Source organism: Xenopus tropicalis, chromosome 1 (assembly GCF_000004195.4).
Source record: "Xenopus tropicalis strain Nigerian chromosome 1, UCB_Xtro_10.0, whole genome shotgun sequence".
Lineage (NCBI taxonomy): Eukaryota > Metazoa > Chordata > Amphibia > Anura > Pipidae > Xenopus > Xenopus tropicalis.
Window position 1 is genome coordinate 11,154,640 of NC_030677.2, and position 23,943 is coordinate 11,178,582.

General features: G+C 38.8%; 1 protein-coding gene across 4 annotated transcripts in view; it reads right to left on the reverse strand.

Annotated features, from left to right (window-relative positions):
* ctnna2 (catenin alpha 2) overlaps positions 1-23,943 on the reverse strand; it is a 1,024,232-nt gene that overhangs the window by 632,779 nt on the left and 367,510 nt on the right.

A 23,943-nucleotide genomic window follows, 5' to 3' on the forward strand; every position in this document is an offset into this window, starting at 1 on the left:
CAATACTTCCTGTCACATATAATACTTCCTGTCACATACAGTACTTCCTGTCACATATAATACTTCCTGTCAAATACAATACTTCCCGTAACATACAATTTTCCTGTCATATATAAAACGTCCTGTCACATATAATATTTCCTGTCACATACAATACTTCCTGTCACATATAATACTTCCTGTCACATATAATATTTCCTGTCATATATAATACTTCCTGTCACATACAATACTTCCTGTCACATATAATACTTCCTGTCACATATAATATTTCCTGTCACATATAATACTTCCTGTCACATATAATACTTCCTGTCACATACAATACTTCCTGTCACATATAATACTTCCTGTCACATATAGTATTTCCTGTCACATACAATACTTCCTGTCACATATAATACTTCCTGTCACATATAATATTTCCTGTCACATACAATACTTCCTGTCACATATAATACTTCCTGTCACATATAATACTTCCTGTCACATACAGTACTTCCTGTCACATATAATACTTCCTGTCAAATACAATGCTTCCCGTAACATACAATTTTCCTGTCACATATAAAACGTCCTGTCACATATAATATTTCCTGTCACATACAATACTTCCTGTCACATATAATACTTCCTGTCACATATAATATTTCCTGTCATATATAATACTTCCTGTCACATATAATACTTCCTGTCACATATAATATTTCCTGTCATATATAATACTTCCTGTCACATATAATACTTCCTGTCACATATAATATTTCCTGTCATATATAATACTTCCTGTCACATATAATACTTCCTGTCACATATAATATTTCCTGTCATATATAATACTTCCTGTCACATATAATATTTCCTGTCACATACAATACTTCCTGTCACATATAATACTTCCTGTCACATATAATATTTCCTGTCACATACAATACTTCCTGTCACATATAATATTTCCTGTCACATATAATACTTCCTGTCACATATAATACTACCTGTCACATACAATACTTCCTGTCACATATAATACTTCCTGTCACATATAATATTTCCTGTCACATACAATACTTCCTGTCACATATAATACTTCCTGTCACATATAATATTTCCTGTCACATACAATACTTCCTGTCACATATAATACTTCCTGTCACATACAATACTTCCTGTCACATATAATACTTCCTGTCACATATAATATTTCCTGTCACATACAATACTTCCTGTCACATATAATACTTCCTGTCACATATAATATTTCCTGTCACATACAATACTTCCTGTCACATATAATACTTCCTGTCACATATAATATTTCCTGTCACATACAATACTTCCTGTCACATATAATACTTCCTGTCACATACAATACTTCCTGTCACATATAATACTTCCTGTCACATATAATATTTCCTGTCACATACAATACTTCCTGTCACATACAATACTTCCTGTCACATATAATACTTCCTGTCACATACAATACTTCCTGTCACATATAATACTTCCTGTCACATACAATACTTCCTATCACATGTACATAATTTTGTTTTGACAAACTTGCTTCTTAATTGTCTCTTTGCTTTTCCCTGGGTCCCATTGGTTGGGCACATGGATGTATATTGCACTGAGAATACACATGTCAACGCTTTAAATGGAGTGAAAGAAAAATCAATGATTCAGGTTATAAGTGTCAGCGATCCATCTAAAAATGTGCCTTTCCCCCCCTTCCATACGCTTTTAAGATATTAGCTGTTTAACCCTATGCTTTGCAGTTCACCTTTAGGGTTTGAACAAATAGATTTGTTTAATTACATTCCCTGCTCCCGTGGGAATAATGTCAGTACAAAATATTCTGTGATCTCGGCTGCAAAACGTACAGAAGGTCTGACGGCCCCTGTGGGGAATGGAACCTTCTCCCAAATACAGCCTGGATTCGGCCTGAATCCGGGATTCGGTGCATCCCTAATGGAGACCAACATAGCCTTCCTTAAAAAAGAATTCCATAATTTTAGTCTACTAAAAGATTTCTATGAAATGTATGTCCTCTGATTTAAGTGGTGACATCTCACTATAAATGAAAAAGAATGGACCAGAGTTTATCAGTTACTTAAAATATAATGGGCTTAGACCAAGGTAGAAACCAAAGAAACAAGATAACTAAGATATAATTAATCCTAATTGGGGGCAGAACAGCCCTATTGGGTTTATTTAATGGTTAAATGATTCCCTTTTCTCTGTAATAATAAAACAGTACCTGTACTTGATCCCAACTAAGATATAATTACCCCTTATTGGGGCAGAACAGCCCTATTGGGTTTATTTCATGGTTAAATGATTCCCTTTTCTCTGTAATAATAAAACAGTACCTGTACTTGATCCCAACTAAGATATAATTACCCCTTATTGGGGGCAGAACAGCCCTATTGGGTTTATTTCATGGTTAAATGATTCCCTTTTCTCTGTAATAATAAAACAGTACCTGTACTTGATCCCAACTAAGATGTAATTACCCCTTATTGGGGGCAGAACAGCCCTATTGGGTTTATTTAATGGTTAAATGATTCCCTTTTCTCTGTTATAATAAAACAGTACCTGTACTTGATCCCAACTAAGATATAATTACCCCTTATTGGGGCAGAACAGCCCTATTGGGTTTATTTAATGGTTAAATGATTCCCTTTTCTCTGTAATAATAAAACAGTACCTGTACTTGATCCCAACTAAGATATAATTACCCCTTATTGGGGGCAGAACAGCCCTATTGGGTTTATTTAATGGTTAAATGATTCCCTTTTCTCTGTAATAATAAAACAGTACCTGTACTTGATCCCAACTAAGATATAATTACCCCTTATTGGGGCAGAACAGCCCTATTGGGTTTATTTCATGGTTAAATGATTCCCTTTTCTCTGTAATAATAAAACAGTACCTGTACTTGATCCCAACTAAGATATAATTACCCCTTATTGGGGCAGAACAGCCCTATTGGGTTTATTTAATGGTTAAATGATTCCCTTTTCTCTGTAATAATAAAACAGTACCTGTACTTGATCCCAACTAAGATATAATTAATCCTAATTGGATGCAAAACAATCCTATTGGGTTTAATTAATGTTTTATTGATTTTTTAGCAGACTTAAGGTATGGAGATCCAAATTACAGAAAGACCCCTTATCCAGAATACCCTTGGTCCCGAACATTCTGGATAACGGGTCCCATTACTGTATATGCATTCCTGGTGAATTTAATGTATTTATCGTATCAGTAATTACAATAACACAATGAGCTACATTAGAGTTTAACAGCATTAGAATTATTCTCTGTATAGTATATTTCTATTACCGTCTGACGTATTGTACATCTCTATAGGTAAAATAATAATTCTAGGTTCTACTGACTTTTACTACATGTAGCTAAAAAACACAATTTTCTATACATACATATATACATACATAGATAAATGCCATCCAGATTGCCATTTAGAGATAATTATCTCTAGAACCATTTACTCAGCTGTATTCCAGGGTGTTGGATAGATTAAGATGGCTCAAGATAAGTTGAATTTGCTTGGGATAAAGGCTGCTCCATCTGCACAAAACTCAAACAACCAAAAGGATCAAGGAAAGTTCACACATGAAAAAGGCAAATTAACTGCGTAATGCATCTGTCCCCATACGGTGCTCAGTTTTCCATCTTCCTCACTTAGAAATGAACTGGCATTAATGTGTAATGGCCCTTAATATATAATGTTTCCTTGGAAAACATTTCCAGGTACTGTATTCACTGTATTATTTCCAGGTATGTAATGTAGGATTTTACTATAGTGATAATGTGGCTTAATGTGACCTTTAATATCCTCAAATGTCAAAAAATTACTTTGGATATGAGTTTCCTGAAGACGTTACAGGTATGGGACCCCTTATCGGGAAATCCGGAATTATGGAAAGGCCATCTCCCATAGACTCCATTATAAGCAAATAATTCTAATTTTTAAAAATGATTTCCTTTTTCTCTGTAATAATAAAACAGTACCTGTACTTGATCCCAACTAAGATATAATTACCCCTTATTGGGGCAGAACAGCCCTATTGGGTTTATTTAATGGTTAAATGATTCCCTTTTCTCTGTAATAATAAAACAGTACCTGTACTTGATCCCAACTAAGATATAATTACCCCTTATTGGGGCAGAACAGCCCTATTGGGTTTATTTCATGGTTAAATGATTCCCCTTTCTCTGTAATAATAAAACAGTACCTGTACTTGATCCCAACTAAGATATAATTACCCCTTATTGGGGGCAGAACAGCCCTATTGGGTTTATTTCATGGTTAAATGATTCCCTTTTCTCTGTAATAATAAAACAGTACCTGTACTTGATCCCAACTAAGATATAATTACCCCTTATTGGGGCAGAACAGCCCTATTGGGTTTATTTAATGGTTAAATGATTCCCTTTTCTCTGTAATAATAAAACAGTACCTGTACTTGATCCCAACTAAGATATAATTACCCCTTATTGGGGCAGAACAGCCCTATTGGACTTAATTAATGTTTTGTTGATTTTTTAGAAATTTGGATACAGAGATCCAAATTACGGAAAGATCCCTTGGTCTTGAGCATTCTGGATAACGGGTCCTATACCTGTATTAGAGCTTTTGAAGGAAACACACTGGGGTCCTGAGTTAAATCTCCATTCTCCCTGTATCTGCTTGGGTTTCCTTCCACACTCTAAAACCATACAGGCAGGATAATTGCCTTCTGACTAAATTGCCCATAGCATGTGTGAATGAGATAGGGGACCTTAGATTGTAAGCTCCTTTGGGGCAGGGACTGATATGAATAATGTAAAGTGCTGTGGAAATGTGTTGTTGCTATGTAAATGAATAAAAATAGATTAGCAGTACTGTATATGCAGCTGGTTGACATTTACACAATAGTGTCAAGAACTGTTCCACAGTTGGTTTGTAGTCATTGTGACTGAAGCTGGAATTTATTGGCAACAAGATTAGTCACAACAGTTTGTTTATTCTCTGCAACTGATCTTATAGAATTTCCCCTGTAAGCTGGGTTGTGTGGTGGCTTAAGGTGCCCATACACCTTCAGATCCGCTCGCTTGGATACCCCCCACCTACGGGTGGGCAATATCGGGAGAATTCAGGCTAATTCAGTCATTTGGCCCTGGGGCCAAACGATCAAATTAAAACGACGGGTATAGGCAAAGTCGGTTCCGGAACCGCATCAACGAGCCGATGTGATCCCCGATCCGACTAAATTTTTTAACCTGCCCGTTCGATATCTGCCTGATTTTAGGCCAGATATCGGTTGGGCAGGCCTGTCGTTAGTGCCGCTATACGATTAGCTGCCGAATCGGTCTAAGGGACAGCTATAATCGGCCCGTGTATGGCCACCTCTAGTGGCTAGTGTTGCTGATTCCAATCTGGGCATTATGTACTGTATATCCCATACTGCAAAACCATACAGGTAGAATAACTGCCCCCTGATTAAATCGATCTTAATCTGTGTGTTAATGTTAATGCATAAAACTATACATAACTATATGAATCAAGGATCATTTTTTTAGTCATGGCCCTTCCTTCAAAAGTTGCCCCAATTTAGAACATTCAAACAGCAACTTGGCCTTTTTCCCACATACAATTGACTACAGCTTTATGGAGAGTTATGGAAAACCTGCAGGATCCAGCTACAAAGCCACATAAAGACAATTATTTTGATCCCAAATGAACGCTTAGGGATAGAGAACACAATCGAGAAGTTCTGAGCCAGCTCCAGGCCCTCGTATTCTGCCCTACAGTTCAAGGCTTTCCCCTACCCCCTCATAACTGCTGACCCCTTGCCCCAACCACCGTGGTGTTCAGTAATTACTTTCAGAGAAGCGCCTGAATCTCCCCATAATTCAAAAAAAATACAATTCACAATAATGTCCCTGAACAAATTGTCCCGTGTCCCAAGGATTACGTGACAACCAAACGGAAGTCAATTTCATCCAAAGTAGATGCGCTAGTTATGTTCCTAGAATACGGGGCTAATAACATTCCCGGAATCCCATTGCCAGTTGTTTTTGTTGCCTCAGCGCTGCAGCTTCACCATCAACAGGATTGTCCTGATAACCTCTGGCTGGCTATGAGACATCACTGGTGTCCTCCTCTATCCCAGTGTCAAAAGGAACACTAAGACACGATTTCGAATCCGAATTGGAAAAATTCCGATTGGAAACGAACATTTTGCGATTTTTTCGTATTTTTTGCGATTTTTTCGGCGTCTTTACGATTTTTGCGTAAAAACACGAGTTTTTCGGCGTCTTTACGATTTTTGCGTAAAAACGCGAGTTTTTCGTAGCCATTATGAAAGTTGCGCAAAGTCGCGATTTTTTCGTAGCGTTAACACTTGCGCGCAAAGTCGCGCCTTTTTCGTAGCGTTAAAACTTAAAAGTTTTAACGCTACGAAAAAATCGCGACTTTGCGCAACTTTCATAATGGCTACGAAAAACTCGCATTTTTACGCAAAAATCGTAAAGACGCCGAAAAACTCGCGTTTTTACGCAAAAATGGTAAAGACGCCGAAAAACTTGCGTTTTTACGCAAAAATCGTAAAGACGCCGAAAAAATCGCAAAATTACCGATCATTACGGGCATTCGGCCCGTTCGTGGGTTAGTAAATGTGCCCCTAAGATTAAAGGGAGATTTAGTGACAGCTGTAATAGCCCCGAGAGATCCCAATGCACAGTAATAATATTTGGCAAATTGATTTCCCTCACTAGTCAATAGTAATTCCATTGGGACCTAACATATGTATCTGCTACTACAGCATTCTGTATTGGCAAATGAGGATACCAGAATTCAGCTATTTGGCTACCAAAACTGGAGAGTTACAGTACAAAGAATGAATTGAACAACTAAAAAACTAAATAAAAATCGTAAAAAAGATCTTCCATGAAATGCATTATGCACCAATAGGAAGGAAGGGGGGAGATGTATCCAGGAAGAACATGGAGTCATAGTAGGAGGAGTGAGGAGTGTGTAGGACTGCCATGCAAAACTTCCTTCTTTCTTCTTTAAAGCAGCACAAACCATTTATTAAAAATGTTTAGTGTGTCTTTAAAAACTACTCTTAGCCAATAAATTTTGCCCACCTAAATGTTCTACTGCTGGAGTCAGGCTTACCAGTCTGAGCTCTCCTGGTCACAATCTTGCTCCATTATGTAATATTCTTATATAAAAATAAAATGATAGAGCTAAATTATGATGAATTAAGTATTTTGTGGGAGAATAGATTACACATGAGATTAATCTTTGGAATTCTGATGATGAACATCAGAGGTCAATCCAAGCCAAGAACGCATACGTTCCATAACATCAACGGTAATTCACAGTCAACTTGATTTGGGTTCTACTGGTTTGAGATGTGTTCAGTCCAACCTGTTAGTCTCTACTTAAAGTTTCTCTACATTTATGTAATATTTCCATTTGTGGCATGGTGTGAGTCAAGGTCAGTAAGCTTCCCAAGGTGGCATTTGCTCTTAATTGCCATTTTACTCAGGCCCAGGAAAAGTAATATATTTTGTTCCATAAGGATAGACAGGTGCCAACAGCCTGTTACAATCGATCTTTAGCAAATGCCCACCTAAATGTTCTACTGCTGGAGTCAGGCTTACCAGTCTGAGCTCTCCTGGTCACAATCTTGCTCCATTATGTAATATTCTTATATAAAAATAAAATGATAGAGCTAAATTATGATGAATTAAGTATTTTGTGGGAGAATAGATCACACATGAGATTAATCTTTGGAATTCTGATGATGAACATCAGAGGTCAATCCAAGCCAAGAACGCATACGTTCCATAGCATCAAGGGTAATTCACAGTCAACTTGATTTGGGTTCTACTGGTTTGAGATGTGTTCGGTCTAACCTGTTAGTCTCTACTTAAAGTTTCTCTACATTTATGTAATATTTCCATTTGTGGCATGGTCAGTAACTTCCCAAGGTGGCATTTGCTCTTAATGGCCATTGTTCCATCATATCAAGGAACTACATAAGGTGGTGAGTAAATAATATAGGTACCGATGAAGATATAAGATCAGTCCTATGCACATTCATTGACTTAATCATCTGAAATAGCAAATTCCAAATGGTTAAATGTCCTCTACTACCGCAATCAAGCACCTAAGAGCCATATTAAGATTTAAAATACACCCCTTATATAGAGCAGGAGAGGTCAATAATACTTTTAAGTGATTCGTTGGCTCTTGAGCATAAATCTAATATAATCCAGGCCCGTGGTTAGCCTCTCCTGATCTCCTGTATCCCTATAAAGGCCACTTATCTCCTCTCAGAAGGTGTCAGCATAGTGCTAAGCTTTCTCTATCGGCAAAAGAAAGAATGTTAGAAATGCATCTTGACACTTCATTCATTGTTAATTTTCCTGCAAAACGAGACCAGGCTCTGTTCCTCGAGATGTGCCAGTTTTTTTTTTAGCGAACTTACATTTTTAATTCCCAGAGACTTGGTCTTTTTCTCATTTGAAAGCTAATGCATTGGGTGACAGAGGGATTAGCACTAGTGAGCAAGGGACACAAGGGTGCCGCTCTATTAGAGACGCCCAACCTTCCGTCTGAGGGTCATTCTTTTGTTTTCTGCTCGTGTTGATAGTGACAGAAAATCGTTGCTGGGAGAAAGTGTATTGCGGGGGCCCCGCCATGATGTGAACCGGTGGCTCTCAAAACCAGGTCCCAAATGAGCAGATTTGACATGACGACAATCAGTGCAATTATTAGTACTTCATCTTTGCATCAAGGACAGCCGCGACTGACTGCTGAAGCTGAAAGAGTCTTTCATTGAGACTGAAGCGCCGGCACAAGGTCACTGCACAGAATAAAGGTATCCTTCTGTTTTGTCTCCGCTCTCAAAGAAATCTCTTTCCTATTCACGGTCACGAGCCCACCATGTGTCCTTTCTACAATGAAGAGTTAACGCCGACGACAATGCACTTTGCGCAAGAAGCCGGAGAAGAATGTTCTTTGTACCCAAAACTGTTGAGTCATAGTTGACTGTTTAACTTGATATGTTCCAAGTGAAAACCTCAAGTAAAGGGAAAATCGACCACTTATTTCCCCTCAATAGGCAATAGAGTGATAAGAAGAGCACCAACCACTAAACCCAATAGGATTGTTCTGCCCCCAATAAGGGGTAATTATATCTTAGTTGGGATCAAGTACAGGTACTGTTTTATTATAACAGAGAAAAGGGAATCATTTAACCATTAAATAAACCCAATAGGGCTGTTCTGCCCCCAATAAGGGGTAAGTATATCTTATTTGGGATCAAGTACAGGTACTGTTTTATTATTACAGAGAAAAGGGAATCATTTAACCATTAAATAAACCCAATAGGGCTGTTCTGCCCCCAATAAGGGGTAATTATATCTTAGTTGGGATCAAGTACAGGTACTGTTTTATTATTACAGAGAAAAGGGAATCATTTAACCATTAAATAAACCCAATAGGGCTGTTCTGCCCCAATAAGGGGTAATTATATCTTAGTTGGGATCAAGTACAGGTACTGTTTTATTATTACAGAGAAAAGGGAATCATTTAATCATTAAATAAACCCAATAGGGCTGTTCTGCCCCCAATAAGGGGTAATTATATCTTAGTTGGGATCAAGTACAGGTACTTTTTTATTATTACAGAGAAAAGGGAATCATTTAACCATTAAATAAACCCAATAGGGCTGTTCTGCCCCAATAAGGGGTAATTATATCTTAGTTGGGATCAAGTACAGGTACTGTTTTATTATTACAGAGAAAAGGGAATCATTTAACCATGAAATAAACCCAATAGGGCTGTTCTGCCCCCAATAAGGGGTAATTATATCTTAGTTGGGATCAAGTACAGGTACTGTTTTATTATTACAGAGAAAAGGGAATCATTTAACCATGAAATAAACCCAATAGGGCTGTTCTGCCCCAATAAGGGGTAATTATATCTTAGTTGGGATCAAGTACAGGTACTGTTTTATTATTACAGAGAAAAGGGAATCATTTAACCATGAAATAAACCCAATAGGGCTGTTCTGCCCCCAATAAGGGGTAATTATATCTTAGTTGGGATCAAGTACAGGTACTGTTTTATTATTACAGAGAAAAGGGAATCATTTAACCATTAAATAAACCCAATAGGGCTGTTCTGCCCCAATAAGGGGTAATTATATCTTAGTTTGGATCAAGTACAAGATAATGTTTTATTATTAGAGAGAAAAAGAATAATGGAGTCTATGGGAGATGGCGTTTCCATAATTCGGAGCTTTCTGGATAACAGGTTTCCAAATAATGGCTCCCATACCTGTATAAGTTGAGTTATCAAGTAATATGGCTGCTGTCACACATATGTACTATATGCAATAGATGCAACTTTGCATCTAGTAGATTTTTTTTTTTTTGTGGAGGTTAGAGTCAATATTAGGCATCAGTTTTTAAAAGGAATCCCATATAGATAAAATGGGTACATTTAGGGGCCCATTAATCAAAGTATGATTGCTTCCGAATTTAAAAAATTCATATTTTTTCTAAGTTTTCATACTGTGCATGTTTTCTGCGTTTTTCGCACTTTTGCAACAAAATTTACGAGACAAAATTGTATTTGTCCCAACGAGTAGGAAAGTTTCGGATTCATTCAAGCTTCGGTATGGTGAGGCTTCCAAAATCATGCACTGAAGGTTCAAAGTCAGAAAGGTTTTCCTGCCGTTTACGATCTTTCTGATACGAAAATTTTGTGACTTTCGGATCCAATGCGATATTATCGTGACTAATACGATTTTTTCGTAAGCATTTTCGTGACATTTCTGATCATCAGAGATTATCGCATCTAATCCAAATTTTACCCATTTTGGGATTCGAGCTCGTACTTTGATGAATCTGCCCCATAGGCTCGAGATCTGTTATACAGAATACTCTTGCACTGACGTGGAGTAACATCTCCTTCAATGATTGAAGTTATATGTAACTGTAGTTATTACTGAAAGCAATATCTGCCTGTTCCTTTCTACCCAAGGCATCTAGCACAGACCCCCTTAATAATGGATGACTGTTCTTTATACGGCACCCATTTATAGGTCCCATCGCACTTGGCCAGATGGCTAATTGGCTATGTATATTTACTGCCGAGGAAATCCATATTTTTCCACAGATAACTGAGCTAGAACTAACCCATGGCTCTTCACCTTTCACGTATTTAGGGTCAATAAATTATTTATAGCCTATTATATAACATTTTTGCATTGGCTTATTGGAAGTTGGTACATTCTAAACAGATTTACAGATGTATGTATGTGAAACATACCGCGGATAAAGTTTTATAGCTGCAAAACTAAATCTGTGTTTATCGACCGGGTCAAATACAGCGAGAAATATATACAAGTAGAATGTTGGAATCCCTAGAGCTTCATAAAGGCAACATGTGAAACATTTTCCTTTTATGAACATCTTTTGAAGACTACAAGGGATGCAATGTCAAAGTCGTAAAAATGCACGCGTGCGTGTATGGCAAGCTGGCGAGTCGACCGATATCACAGGAAGCTGCTTATATTGGTCAACTCGCCTATCGCCCAGGTCAAAAGATTTTGATCGGGCGCCATAGAAGGTGCCTGAGCAAAATCTGCCGTCAGGGCTGAATCGGCAAAATCATATTGTTTCTACCTCCTTATCTGCCATTTCAGCCCTGAACGTTAGTGGCGGGTCAGACGATCTTTCGTGCGACCGATGGTCGCAGATCGCCACGTGTGTGGACTCCTTTAGTGGTTTCTTATAACAAGCTAAAATGCTCACCAGATTAGACTACAGGTCCGGAAGCTTATGCCCCGAACCTCTTGCTTTGTAGATATTCAGTCTTCATGTTGGTGCAATTAATATACTGCGTACAGTTGTGAATGGTTAGATATACACTCACCGCTTCCTCTCAGTTGCCCGGGTGCGATGCCCCAGACCCGCAGCAAGGGAAAACACGACCTCAAATCCAGTGCCGGAATTTGTACTCCGTGCGCCCCTAGGCCGCCCCTCCCCTCTTCCCCGAGCGCGCATGCGCGAACGCTCAACACACGACCCCCCACCCCCCCCTGTGCGGCAGCGAGTGCGCATGCACAACCAGAACTAACATACGGAGCAGTGGGGAGAGGTCCCCATTGCTCCGTATGGGGGCAAAATTTAAAAATTTAGTTGTGGCAGGGCAGCATGCCGCCCCTAAATTCCTACCGCCCTAGGCCCGGGCCTTTGTGGCCTCTCCACAAATCCGGGCCTGCTCAAATCAGGTGTAAGAACAGCACCGGCATGCACTCAACCGACTCCAGGGCAGCAGTTATAAAACTTCAAAAGGCTTTATTGAAAGATCAAGACCTAGGTCAATGTACGGAAGCAATCGTACTTTGATAAACTGACCCCTATGTATAGCGAATACCTCTGGCGCTAGTATTTGTTGGTTATGGAACAACGTGCCGTATTCCTGTACTTTACCCTCTTATGGCAGCGAATGACAAATCTCCTGCATGGTGCAACTGATATTATACACACGTATTTATGCAAAACCAATTCATAAAAATAAGCGTTGATCCGTGGGGCCCCAGTAGTGTTAGTCGGAATGCATTACGGTAATAATGAAGCCACCGGCGTAGGGAAGCTAACAAGAGGCAGATGCATTACAGAGGCTTGTTCCCAGTCTTTTTTCATCCTCTTATCATTTATCTCTGTTCCCCTGGTAACTATTTCTCATTCTCAACCTTCCATTTATTTCACCACATGTCCCAAATCGCTATCACTCTATGTGCGTTGCTGGTGTAAATATGCCCACTCGAATGGTCCCAGAGAATGAGGGGGGGCTTTGACCTCTCCCTTCTCTGTTTTTCTGCAGTTCAGATGTACAACTTGTCTCAACTAAATATTTTTATTAACTTCTCTTTATTTTTTCTCTTTTTAATCCTATATTGTCCAACTTTTTCCTGCATCTCTTCATCTTTCCTCCATCTCTTTGCCTCGTCATGATGTCTGTTTATCTTTATGTTTTTTTCCAATCTTATTTTACGTTTTCCCTGCACACTTCTCTTAGTTGTTTGCCCTTATCTTGATGTTTATCTATGGTAGGAGATCATGGGCCATTTGGGCATTTGTAGACCAATCACAATTAAATTTGGGACTCATGCGTATCTGCAATTACATGGCAAATCTAAAGGTCATTCTTATACAAAGATTAAATATATTGTACCTTCTAGTGGACTAATCAGAGACAACCATAAAAGTTCCTGAAGGGTCCTATAATCACGTCATATATCACAATGAAGAATAGCAAGCAATGCCATAGTAGAACTCAGCACAATTAGACACAAAGTGTTTTAAGAGAGACTTATGTCTCTCCTCCATCTCTCAGACTCTTCTGAGGGACTCCCTCAACATTTCTCTCTCATTATTTCTATGTCTTTCTTTCAAGCTGAAGCTCATTTTGCCCATGACTTTGCCTACTTATGATATACTTATAACTCTTGTTAATACAACATTTTACCAGAAGAACTAGTCATAACTTGGCCATATCTTGTTAACTGGACCTTCATCCTAGGCTTTTTTTTCTAACCGATGTCTTCTTATTCAGGATTTGTAGATGCATCAGCCTTCAACCTAGAAGGGGTCCAAGAAATACACTCTAGCTCCAACCCATGCTTCTGGAGGTGTCAACTAACTTTATTTGTCTAATCAAACTACCATAAGCTCTTCCATTCAGGATGTATATCAGCAATGGGGCTGAACTATACTTTCCCATAACCACTACCCCTGAGAAAACCTAATTGCACAAGAAGGTCCCAGGGTCCCATTTCCCTCTAGGCTTCTTGAACAGAGGGAATGCACTCTTTTGGTGTTTGTTACCCCATTTGTAATAATCTCTGGCTCATTGATATGTAGGGGGTCTCATCTCCATCTCTCAGAGTCTCCTGAGGGACTCCCTCAATGTTTCTCTCTCATTCTTTCTATGTCTTTCTCTATTTCAAGCTTATTGTCTTTTTGCCCGTAACTCTAGTTTACTGTATCCTTAACAGAGATTTGCCTACTTATGATATAATTATATCTCTTGTTAATACCACATTTTACCAGAAGAACTAGTCATAACTTGGCCATATCTTGTCAACTGAACCTTCATCCTAGGCTTTTTTTTCTAACTGATGTCTTCTTATTCAGGATTTGTAGATGCATCAGCCTTCCACCTAGAAGGGGTCCAAGAAATACACTCCAGCTCCAACCCATGCTTCTGGAGGTGTCAACTAGCTTTATTTGTCAAATCAAACTACCATAAGCTCTTCCATTCAGGATGTATATCAGAAATGGGGCAGAACTATACTTTCCCATAACCACTACCCCTGAGAAAACATAATTTCCACAAGAAGGTCCCAGTGTCCCATTTCCCTCTAGACTTCTTAAACAGAGGAAACACACCATTTATTGGTGTTTTTTTTACCACATTTGTAATAATCTCTGGCTCATTGATATGTAGGGGGTCTCACCTCCATCTCTCAGAGTCTCCTGAGGGACTCCCTCAATGTTTCTCTCTCATTCTTTCTATGTCTTTCTCTCTTTCAAGCTGATTGTCATTTTGCCCGTAACTCTAGTTTACTGTACCCTTAACAGAGATTTGCCTACTTATGATATACTTATATCTCTTGTTAATACAACATTTTACCAGAAGAACTAGTCATAACTTGGCCATATCTTGTCAACTGAACCTTCATCCTAGGCTTTTTTTTCTAACTGATGTCTTCTTATTCAGGATTTGTAGATGCATCAGCCTTCCACCTAGAAGGGGTCCAAGAAATACACTCTAGCTCCAACCCATGCTTCTGGAGGTGTCAACTAGCTTTATTTGTCAAATCAAACTACCATAAGCTCTTCCATTCAGGATGTATATCAGAAATGGGGCTGAACTATACTTTCCCATAACCACTACCCCTGAGAAAACATAGTTTACACAAGAAGGTCCCAGTGTCCCTCTAGGCTTCTTGAACAGATAATCTCTGGCTCATTGATATGTAGGGGGTCAGTTTGCAGCCTGGAGTTCCAAATTACTGCAGTAGCTGTTATTACATTGATTAGCCTATTGATTTACCCCCATTTCCTATGTAATTTTGGATCTTCAAACTGAAGGAATGTTTTTTTCTCCTGTTTAACAACAGAATACAATTCACAAATGATCCCCTTAATGCAGTGAGATACTTAAATGGATATAAGCCCAACGCACCCGGAATATTAAAAGGAAAACAAGCAAGGAAGCCTATTATTATTGCCTTAATCAAGATCTATAAAGTGAGCTCTGTACACTACTTGGATCATGATCCACATTCATTAAACTATTTATGAGAGCTTGCTTGCAGTGAACAAGTTATTTATATGCAGATTGATTTTATAAAATTTTTATAATGCTTTTCTATTTCATTATAATTAGTAAGGCATTAGGTCAGGAGTAATGATTTTGTAAGCCAGGAGGGAATATTTTCTAGGCACCCTTTGTCGCTGAAAACTCTTTTTTTGAGAATTTTTTTCCCTTCATTTCTTTTTTTTTTTTTCCAGTTTGTAAAACAGAAATATTATGACTACAGGAAAGGGTTGAAATGATAGTTTAAATAGTTAGGAAAGACTAATTGCAGTTAACTCAACCACATCCATTACAGACCTACCACTATCTAGGGACATACCTACAATGGAGGACATGGGAAAGCCTTGTTGACACAAAACCACGTCCATAATCACCGAGATGTGTGTCCGTGTTATTAGACCAACCTTTTTCACTCATTAGCCACATACAGATGTAGATGAGCCACACAAGCATAAAAAAGTTCCTTGAGGATGCCAAAGAAGGGCTGTGATTGGCTATTTGTTTGCCCCATGTGGACTTCTGGCCTGCAGAAGGCTCTGCTTGGGGTAAAACCATGTCTCTGTGCTTCCAAAACTTGTCTACAAGCCAGAAATGTACAAATGGCTCCTACTTTGAGGCCACTGAGAGCAACATCAAAGGGGGTGGAGAGCAACATATTGCTCACAAGCCATTGGTTGGGGATGACTGTTACAGAAAGTGTTATTTACAAGTACAATCCTGTTTGAACTCAAATACCATTCCAACTAGACTAATATGTACTGATGAGAATCAAAAAAAGTTGCGGTCGCTTCAAATTGGGTGCAGTCGCGACAAAATGGGCGTGGCAAAAAAAGACGCCTGCATCAAAAGAAAGACACGGGTGACAAAAAACTCACACTACAAATGCTCTTCATGGATTTTTTGCCGTTTCACAAATTTTCTTGACATTTCTCGGAATTTTCAGCAAAGTGAAACGGGACAGATTCGCTCATCACTACTAATATGCAATGTCTCCTTTTGACTTCCCGAAAAATTAGTGAAACGCATTTGTTGCGCGATTTTTTTTGTCACCCGTGTCTATTTTGTCACCCACGTCTATTTTTTTTTTTCACCCGCGTCTATTTTTTTTGTCGTCCACGGCTTTTTTTGAGGCCCGTGATTTTTTTGATGTGACTGTGCCAAAAGTTCACGTAACTTTCACGAAAAAATTCGCCAATGGCGAAATGCGGAAATTTGCTGCGAATCCATGCCGGCCAAGAAACTTCGCTCATCACTACTTATAAGGAGATTAGACCCCAATATGAGGCCTTTGAGAACCTTGAGGCCAAACAGCCAGAGAGAAAATGGCTGCTTAAGTACAGATAAAACTGCAAGCAGCACTAGTTATTCCCTAGAAATGTAATAAAATGACATATATATGTAATAATGTAAATAAATATACATTAACGTCTTAATATGACCACTAGTTGATAGCACATGGAAAACAAGTTACTGTAGAAGCTCTTTAGCGTGAAGACACCAATGACAAACCTCATGTAGGGGTTGAGGTTTATTGATTCACAGTAGGATGAAGAGATTTGTGGAAACTTTGGACATTGCTGCCTGACAGTGATAAATAGAGTAGTGATGAGCGAATCTGTCCCGTTTCGGTTCGCCGTAAAATTCGTGAAACTGCAAGAAAATTTGCGAAATGGCAAAAAATTTGTTGCGCAATTTTTTTTGTCGTCCGTGGCTATTTTTTTGTCGCCTGCATCTATTTGTTTGTCGTCGTGGCTATTTTTTTTGTTTGCACATTTTTTTTGCGCACCCAATTTTTACGAGACCGCAACCATTTTGACACACAACGGAAAAAAAAATTCTGCGTGACGATTTTTTTTCGCTCCAAATTTTCACTGAAGTTCGTCAATGGCGGAATGAGGAAATTCGCTGCGACTCCATGCCTGGCGAAAACATTCGCTCATCACTAAAATAGAGGATCCCCAGAACATATTTCACACCCGTGTCCATGGACCATTAGTTATTCTACTGCATCTATGGGGGGTTCAAGCCATTAGTTTGCATCAAGTCAAGTGACCAATCAGGGACCAATAAATGCTGCCAGCTAATTGGCTCCTATGGCTGCCAAGGCCTGCTCCAAATTTTGCAGCTTTTATTACATTTCTCATTATACTTTCTAGAGTACAAAAAAATGTGATATCCCCATTGTAACCTGTTCTGTTCCAATTATATTTTGATTAAGGATTATGAGATATCTCTGACTAACGATGGTAAAGTACCGATTCTGGCAATGAACGTGTGATCCAATTTTCTGCTATAGTACTTTTTAAGAATACTTAGATATAACAAATATGTTGGTAGAATTAAAACAAAATCAACTCGAATAATCTGAAGAGCATCGGTAGGAGTGTCAACAAGGTTAAAATTGGTATAATATCATCCAAATGATTCTGTTGAAGCTCTGCATTAAGTAGAATTACTTTCTCCGAAACAACAGTAAATTACTTCTGACAAGATTATTTTTAGAATAACGTTCTGTAAGAGAGAGAGGAGGGGATGGCTTGAGCGCTCATATTTAGCGGGTTGGGGAGACTAAGCCATCATTCAATGTTCATAGGCTTTATAGGGATATAGCTTCCTCAGCCCCCGGGTGGGGAAAAAGGGGCAGGCAATGTACAGTAGTACGACATGTAATAATATAAATGCACTCAGCTACAGTACCTAGAACATTTCGATAATACAGGAAAACCCATTATCCAGAAAGTTCCGAATTATGGAAAGGCCATCTCCAGTAGACTCCATTGTAATCAATTAATTCACATTTAATAATTATTTCCTTTTTCTCCATAATAATAAAACAGTACCTTGTACTTGATCCCAACTAAGATATAATTACCCCTTATTGGGGCAGAACAGCCCTATTGGGTTTATTTCATGGTTAAATGATTCCCTTTTCTCTGTAATAATAAAACAGTACCTGTACTTGATCCCAACTAAGATATAATTACCCCTTATTGGGGGCAGAACAGCCCTATTGGGTTTATTTCATGGTTAAATGATTCCCTTTTCTCTGTAATAATAAAACAGTACCTTGTACTTGATCCCAAGTACAAGGTACTGTTAAGGGGTAATTATATCTTAGTTGGGATCAAGTACAGGTACTGTTTTATTATTACAGAGAAAAGGGAATCATTTAACCATTAAATAAACCCAATAGGGCTGTTCTGCCCCCAATAAGGGGTAATTATATCTTAGTTGGGATCAAGTACAGGTACTGTTTTATTATTACAGAGAAAAGGGAATCATTTAACCATGAAATAAACCCAATAGGGCTGTTCTGCCCCAATAAGGGGTAATTATATCTTAGTTGGGATCAAGTACAGATACTGTTTTATTATTACAGAGAAAAGGGAATCATTTAACCATGAAATAAACCCAATAGGGCTGTTCTGCCCCAATAAGGGGTAATTATATCTTAGTTGGGATCAAGTACAGATACTGTTTTATTATTACAGAGAAAAGGGAATCATTTAACCATGAAATAAACCCAATAGGGCTGTTCTGCCCCAATAAGGGGTAATTATATCTTAGTTGGGATCAAGTACAGATACTGTTTTATTATTACAGAGAAAAGGGAATCATTTAACCATTAAATAAACCCAATAGGGCTGTTCTGCCCCAATAAGGGGTAATTATATCTTAGTTGGGATCAAGTACAGGTACTGTTTTATTATTACAGAGAAAAGGGAATCATTTAACCATGAAATAAACCCAATAGGGCTGTTCTGCCCCAATAAGGGGTAATTATATCTTAGTTGGGATCAAGTACAGATACTGTTTTATTATTACAGAGAAAAGGGAATCATTTAACCATTAAATAAACCCAATAGGACTGTTCTGCCCCAATAAGGGGTAATTATATCTTAGTTGGGATCAAGTACAGATACTGTTTTATTATTACAGAGAAAAGGGAATCATTTAACCATTAAATAAACCCAATAGGACTGTTCTGCCCCCAATAAGGGGTAATTATATCTTAGTTGGGATCAAGTACAGGTACTGTTTTATTATTACAGAGAAAAGGGAATCATTTAACCATTAAATAAACCCAATAGGGCTGTTCTGCCCCAATAAGGGGTAATTATATCTTAGTTGGGATCAAGTACAGGTACTGTTTTATTATTACAGAGAAAAGGGAATCATTTAACCATGAAATAAACCCAATAGGGCTGTTCTGCCCCCAATAAGGGGTAATTATATCTTAGTTGGGATCAAGTACAGGTACTGTTTTATTATTACAGAGAAAAGGGAATCATTTAACCATTAAATAAACCCAATAGGGCTGTTCTGCCCCCAATAAGGGGTAATTATATCTTAGTTGGGATCAAGTACAGGTACTGTTTTATTATTACAGAGAAAAGGGAATCATTTTTAAAGGAGTCTAAACTTGAAGCTGACGATTTGATTTCATCCGTTCCATAAAACTATCTGAACATCATCCAACATCAAAATGTTTCATGAAAATTTCAGTGCAAAACCCTTCTAATTGGGCACAATCTTCTAATTAGGCGAGTTTGATTTAACAGAAATTTCCGAGGAAGCAGAAATACCTACGTGTAAGTGAGTGAGGAGACAGAGAAACGAGACAATGACTTGACGGTTTTGCACGGAGCAACATTTAAAATGTAAATGGGAAAATTTACTGACGAAGTGAGATTTTATCCGTTTAGGCTAATGCTTTAAAAGCGAGAAACTCTTCCGTTAACGTGGGATTATCCTGCGATATTAAACATTCACATTAAAGCTATAAACGGAGAGAGAGTTTCATTAAACACATATTACTTTGAAAAGAAATTATTTGAAAATACGGCACTCTTGTTTTTAGACCGTACCATGGAGTAAAATACGGTTATTTCATTTCAGCTTTACATATTCACCGATATTTCTTTACATTTGTCCAAAACTAATTGTTAATTTGCTAAAATATGTTAATTCCAACCTGTGCTAATGAGGTTTCACTGTTTTCAAATTACCCTCAATTTTTCTCATTGGCTTTTCCAGCAAAATTCAATTTCTATTCAATAAAGGACCCAAGTGTTTATTGATATCAATTATCTAAATGCACCAAATTGATTATTATACAGTAAACGTTTTCAGCCAGATCTTTCAGCTATTCCTTGAGAAAGACTCACAGGATTAAATCTGCTCATAAGTGATGGGCGAAATGTTTCAGCAGGCATGGATTCACGGCAAAGTCGCGCGTCCAAAAATTGTCATAAGAATAGTCGCGGGCGTCAAAAGAATAGTCGCACGTCCAAAAAATGTCGTAAGAATAGTCGTGGGCGTCAAAAGAATAGTCGCGCGTCCAAAAATTGTCATAAGAATAGTCATGGGCGTCAAAAGAATAGTCGCGGGCATCAAAAGAATAGTCCTGCGTCCAAAAATTGTCATAAGAATAGTCGCGGGCGTCAAAGGAATTGTCGCGCATCCAAAAATTGTCATAAGAATAGTCATGGGCATCAAAGGAATAGTCGCGGGCATCAAAAGAATAGTCCTGCGTCCAAAAATTGTCATAAGAATAGTCGCGGGCGTCAAAAGAATAGTCGCACGTCCAAAAATTGTCGTAAGAATAGTCACGGGCGTCAAAGGAATTGTCGCGCATCCAAAAATTGTCATAAGAATAGTCATGGGCGTCAAAAGAATAGTCGCGGGCATCAAAAGAATAGTCGCGCGTCCAAAAATTGTCATAAGAATAGTCGCGGGCATCAAAGGAATTGTCGCGCATCCAAAAATTGTCATAAGAATAGTCATGGGCGTCAAAAGAATAGTCGCGGGCATCAAAAGAATAGTCGCGCGTCCAAAAATTGTCATAAGAATAGTCGCGGGCATCAAAGGAATTGTCGCGCATCCAAAAATTGTCATAAGAATAGTGATGGGCGTCAAAAGAATAGTCACGCGTCCAAAAATTGTCGTAAGAATAGTCACGGGCGTCAAAAGAATAGTCGCGCGTCCAAAAATTGTCATAAGAATAGTCGTGGGCGTCAAAAGAATAGTCGTGCATCCAAAAATTGTCGTAAGAATAGTCGCGGGTGTCAAAGGAATAGTCGCGCGTCCAAAAATTGCCGTAAGAATAGTCACGGGCGTCAGAAGAATAGTCGCGCGTCCAAAAATTGCCGTAAGTATAGTCGCAGGCGTCAGAAGAATAGTCGTGGGCGTCAAAAGAATTGTCGCGGAGCAAAAGCGAAAAGGGACAGATTCGCTCATCACTACTGGTCATTTTGCCTGAATGCAGACAGTTATATCAAACTAGTGATGAGGGGATTTTTTCAGCAGGCATTAATTCACAATTTTGCAAATTGACCGCAAAATTTTGCTGCAAAAAATTAGCGGTCGCATAAAAAAAGGTGTGGCCTAGTAAAAAAAAGGCACAGTCATGGCAAAAAAGTTGCGTATCCACGTTTTGCTAATTTTCCGCCGTTACATGATTTTTTGGGATTTTCTGAATTTTTCAGTGAAGCGATACGGGAAAGATTTGCTCATCATTAAATCTGCCCAGTCTGTCTCTCCATACAGTCAGAAAATAGCCCCACATTGCACAAATCTGGTCAGTTGGACTCTGTATGACTTATGGGGTTCAAATAAAATTACCCTCTAGTGATGAGTGAATTTTTTCACCAGGCATGGATTCGCGGCAAATTTTTGCATTTTGCCATTGGCAAATTGTTTCGTGAAACTTCCGCTAAATTTTGCAGTGACAATTCACGGTTGCATAAAAAAAAAGCTTGTTCGTGTCAAAAAAGGGCGCGTCCACGGGAAAAAAGGTGTGGTTGCATAAAATTTTTTTTGCGTTACCCGTGTTTCGTGAATGTTTCATTGTTTCGCACATTTTTCCTTCGCTCATCACTCAGCACCCACACTGCGCACATATTCTACTTGCTGGGTAATTGCAACAGAATTGTTATACGTGGAAAAATTGATGACCAGGTATCCCTTTGCTCCCCATATGACTGATGATCACAGTGACTTTGTGCCCAAAACCTAACCCATTTGCGGGCACCTGACTCTACATCAGTCCATCCCTAACAGATACTATCAAAGTCAAAAGTAAATTACTAACTGGACTAATACAGTACATATTAAATATATTACATTAATAACAAGTTAGAATAGTGATTCCCAACCAGTGGCTTGCAAACAACATGCTGCTCACCAACTAGGGTGATGGCATGGGGGCGGGGAAGAGGAGGGATCATGAAGTCACAGGGGTGGGGAAGAGGCGGGGCAGTGTCATCAATGGGTGGGGCTAATGCAATCTTAATGAGTCCTGCCCTGTTTTCCTAATTTGGAAAACCAGACAGGTGGCAACCCTATCACTAACCCCTTGGATGTCGCTCCCAGTGGCCTTAAAGGGGAGCTGTCACCCTAAGAAATAATTCCAAATACTTTTGAATCAGGTTAGTAGGGCAGAATAAACTTTACTTACACTATTTCAATGATTGAATTTATTTTCCCTTCAGTCTTGGAATTTACAGTCACAGCCAGCAGGCCGGCGCCATTTTGTGATCACTGTTATTAAGGCTTTGTATCACCACAAAATCTTATGCATTTGCCATCTAGGAAGGGCTGAATGGAAAGTTAAAGTGATTGTTATTAAAAATCTGAGCTGTCAATCATATATTGCCTGCCTCGCCTCTATGCCGCAGGCATAGAGGCGGGGCAGGCAATATATGATTGACAGCTCAGATTTTTAAATACATTTATAACAGGTATGGATGATTTAATCAAAAAAAGAATTTGGGTTTCATGTTTAATCTTCAAAGGACTTTTATTATACAGGTATGGGATCCCTTATCCGGAAACCCGTTATCCAGAAACCTACGAATTACGGAAAGCCCGTCTCCCAAATTACAGAAAGACCCCTTATCCGGAATACCCTTGGCCCCAAGCATTCCGGATAACAGGTCCCATACCTGTACAACTTTTTATATGTGGGTGACAGGTCCCCATTAAAATGGGAGTTTATTTTTGAATTTCTAACTTGAAGCCCATATTTGGCACCCTAGGAACTTTAGTTGGGGACCCCTAAGTGAGAATATATAATATATCCAATATGTAAAATATATTACGTTAACCACAGTAGGTTTGTGCGGCAGAATTACCGACTAGTGATGAGCGAATCTGTTCCGTTTCGCTTCGCCGAAAAATTCGCGAATCTTTCAAAAGATCTGCGAAACGGCGAAAAATTCATGAAATGGCGAAAATGGTGGCAAAAAAAATTGTCACCCGTGGCTATTATTTTGTCGCCCGCGGCTATTATTTTGTCGCCCGCAGCTATTCTTTTTTGACGCCGGCGACGTGCGGCGAATTTACCACCGCAAATCCATGCCTGGCGAAACATTTTGCCCATCACTATTGCCGACAGTTGCACAAATGCCGACACGTAGCGACTGGATTAAAATATTCTTTTCTCGCCGCGGCGCCTGAACATGGTTAAAAGCTAAAATGGTTTTCTATTAGAAGAAAGGGCCTTGTGTCCACCTGCGCCG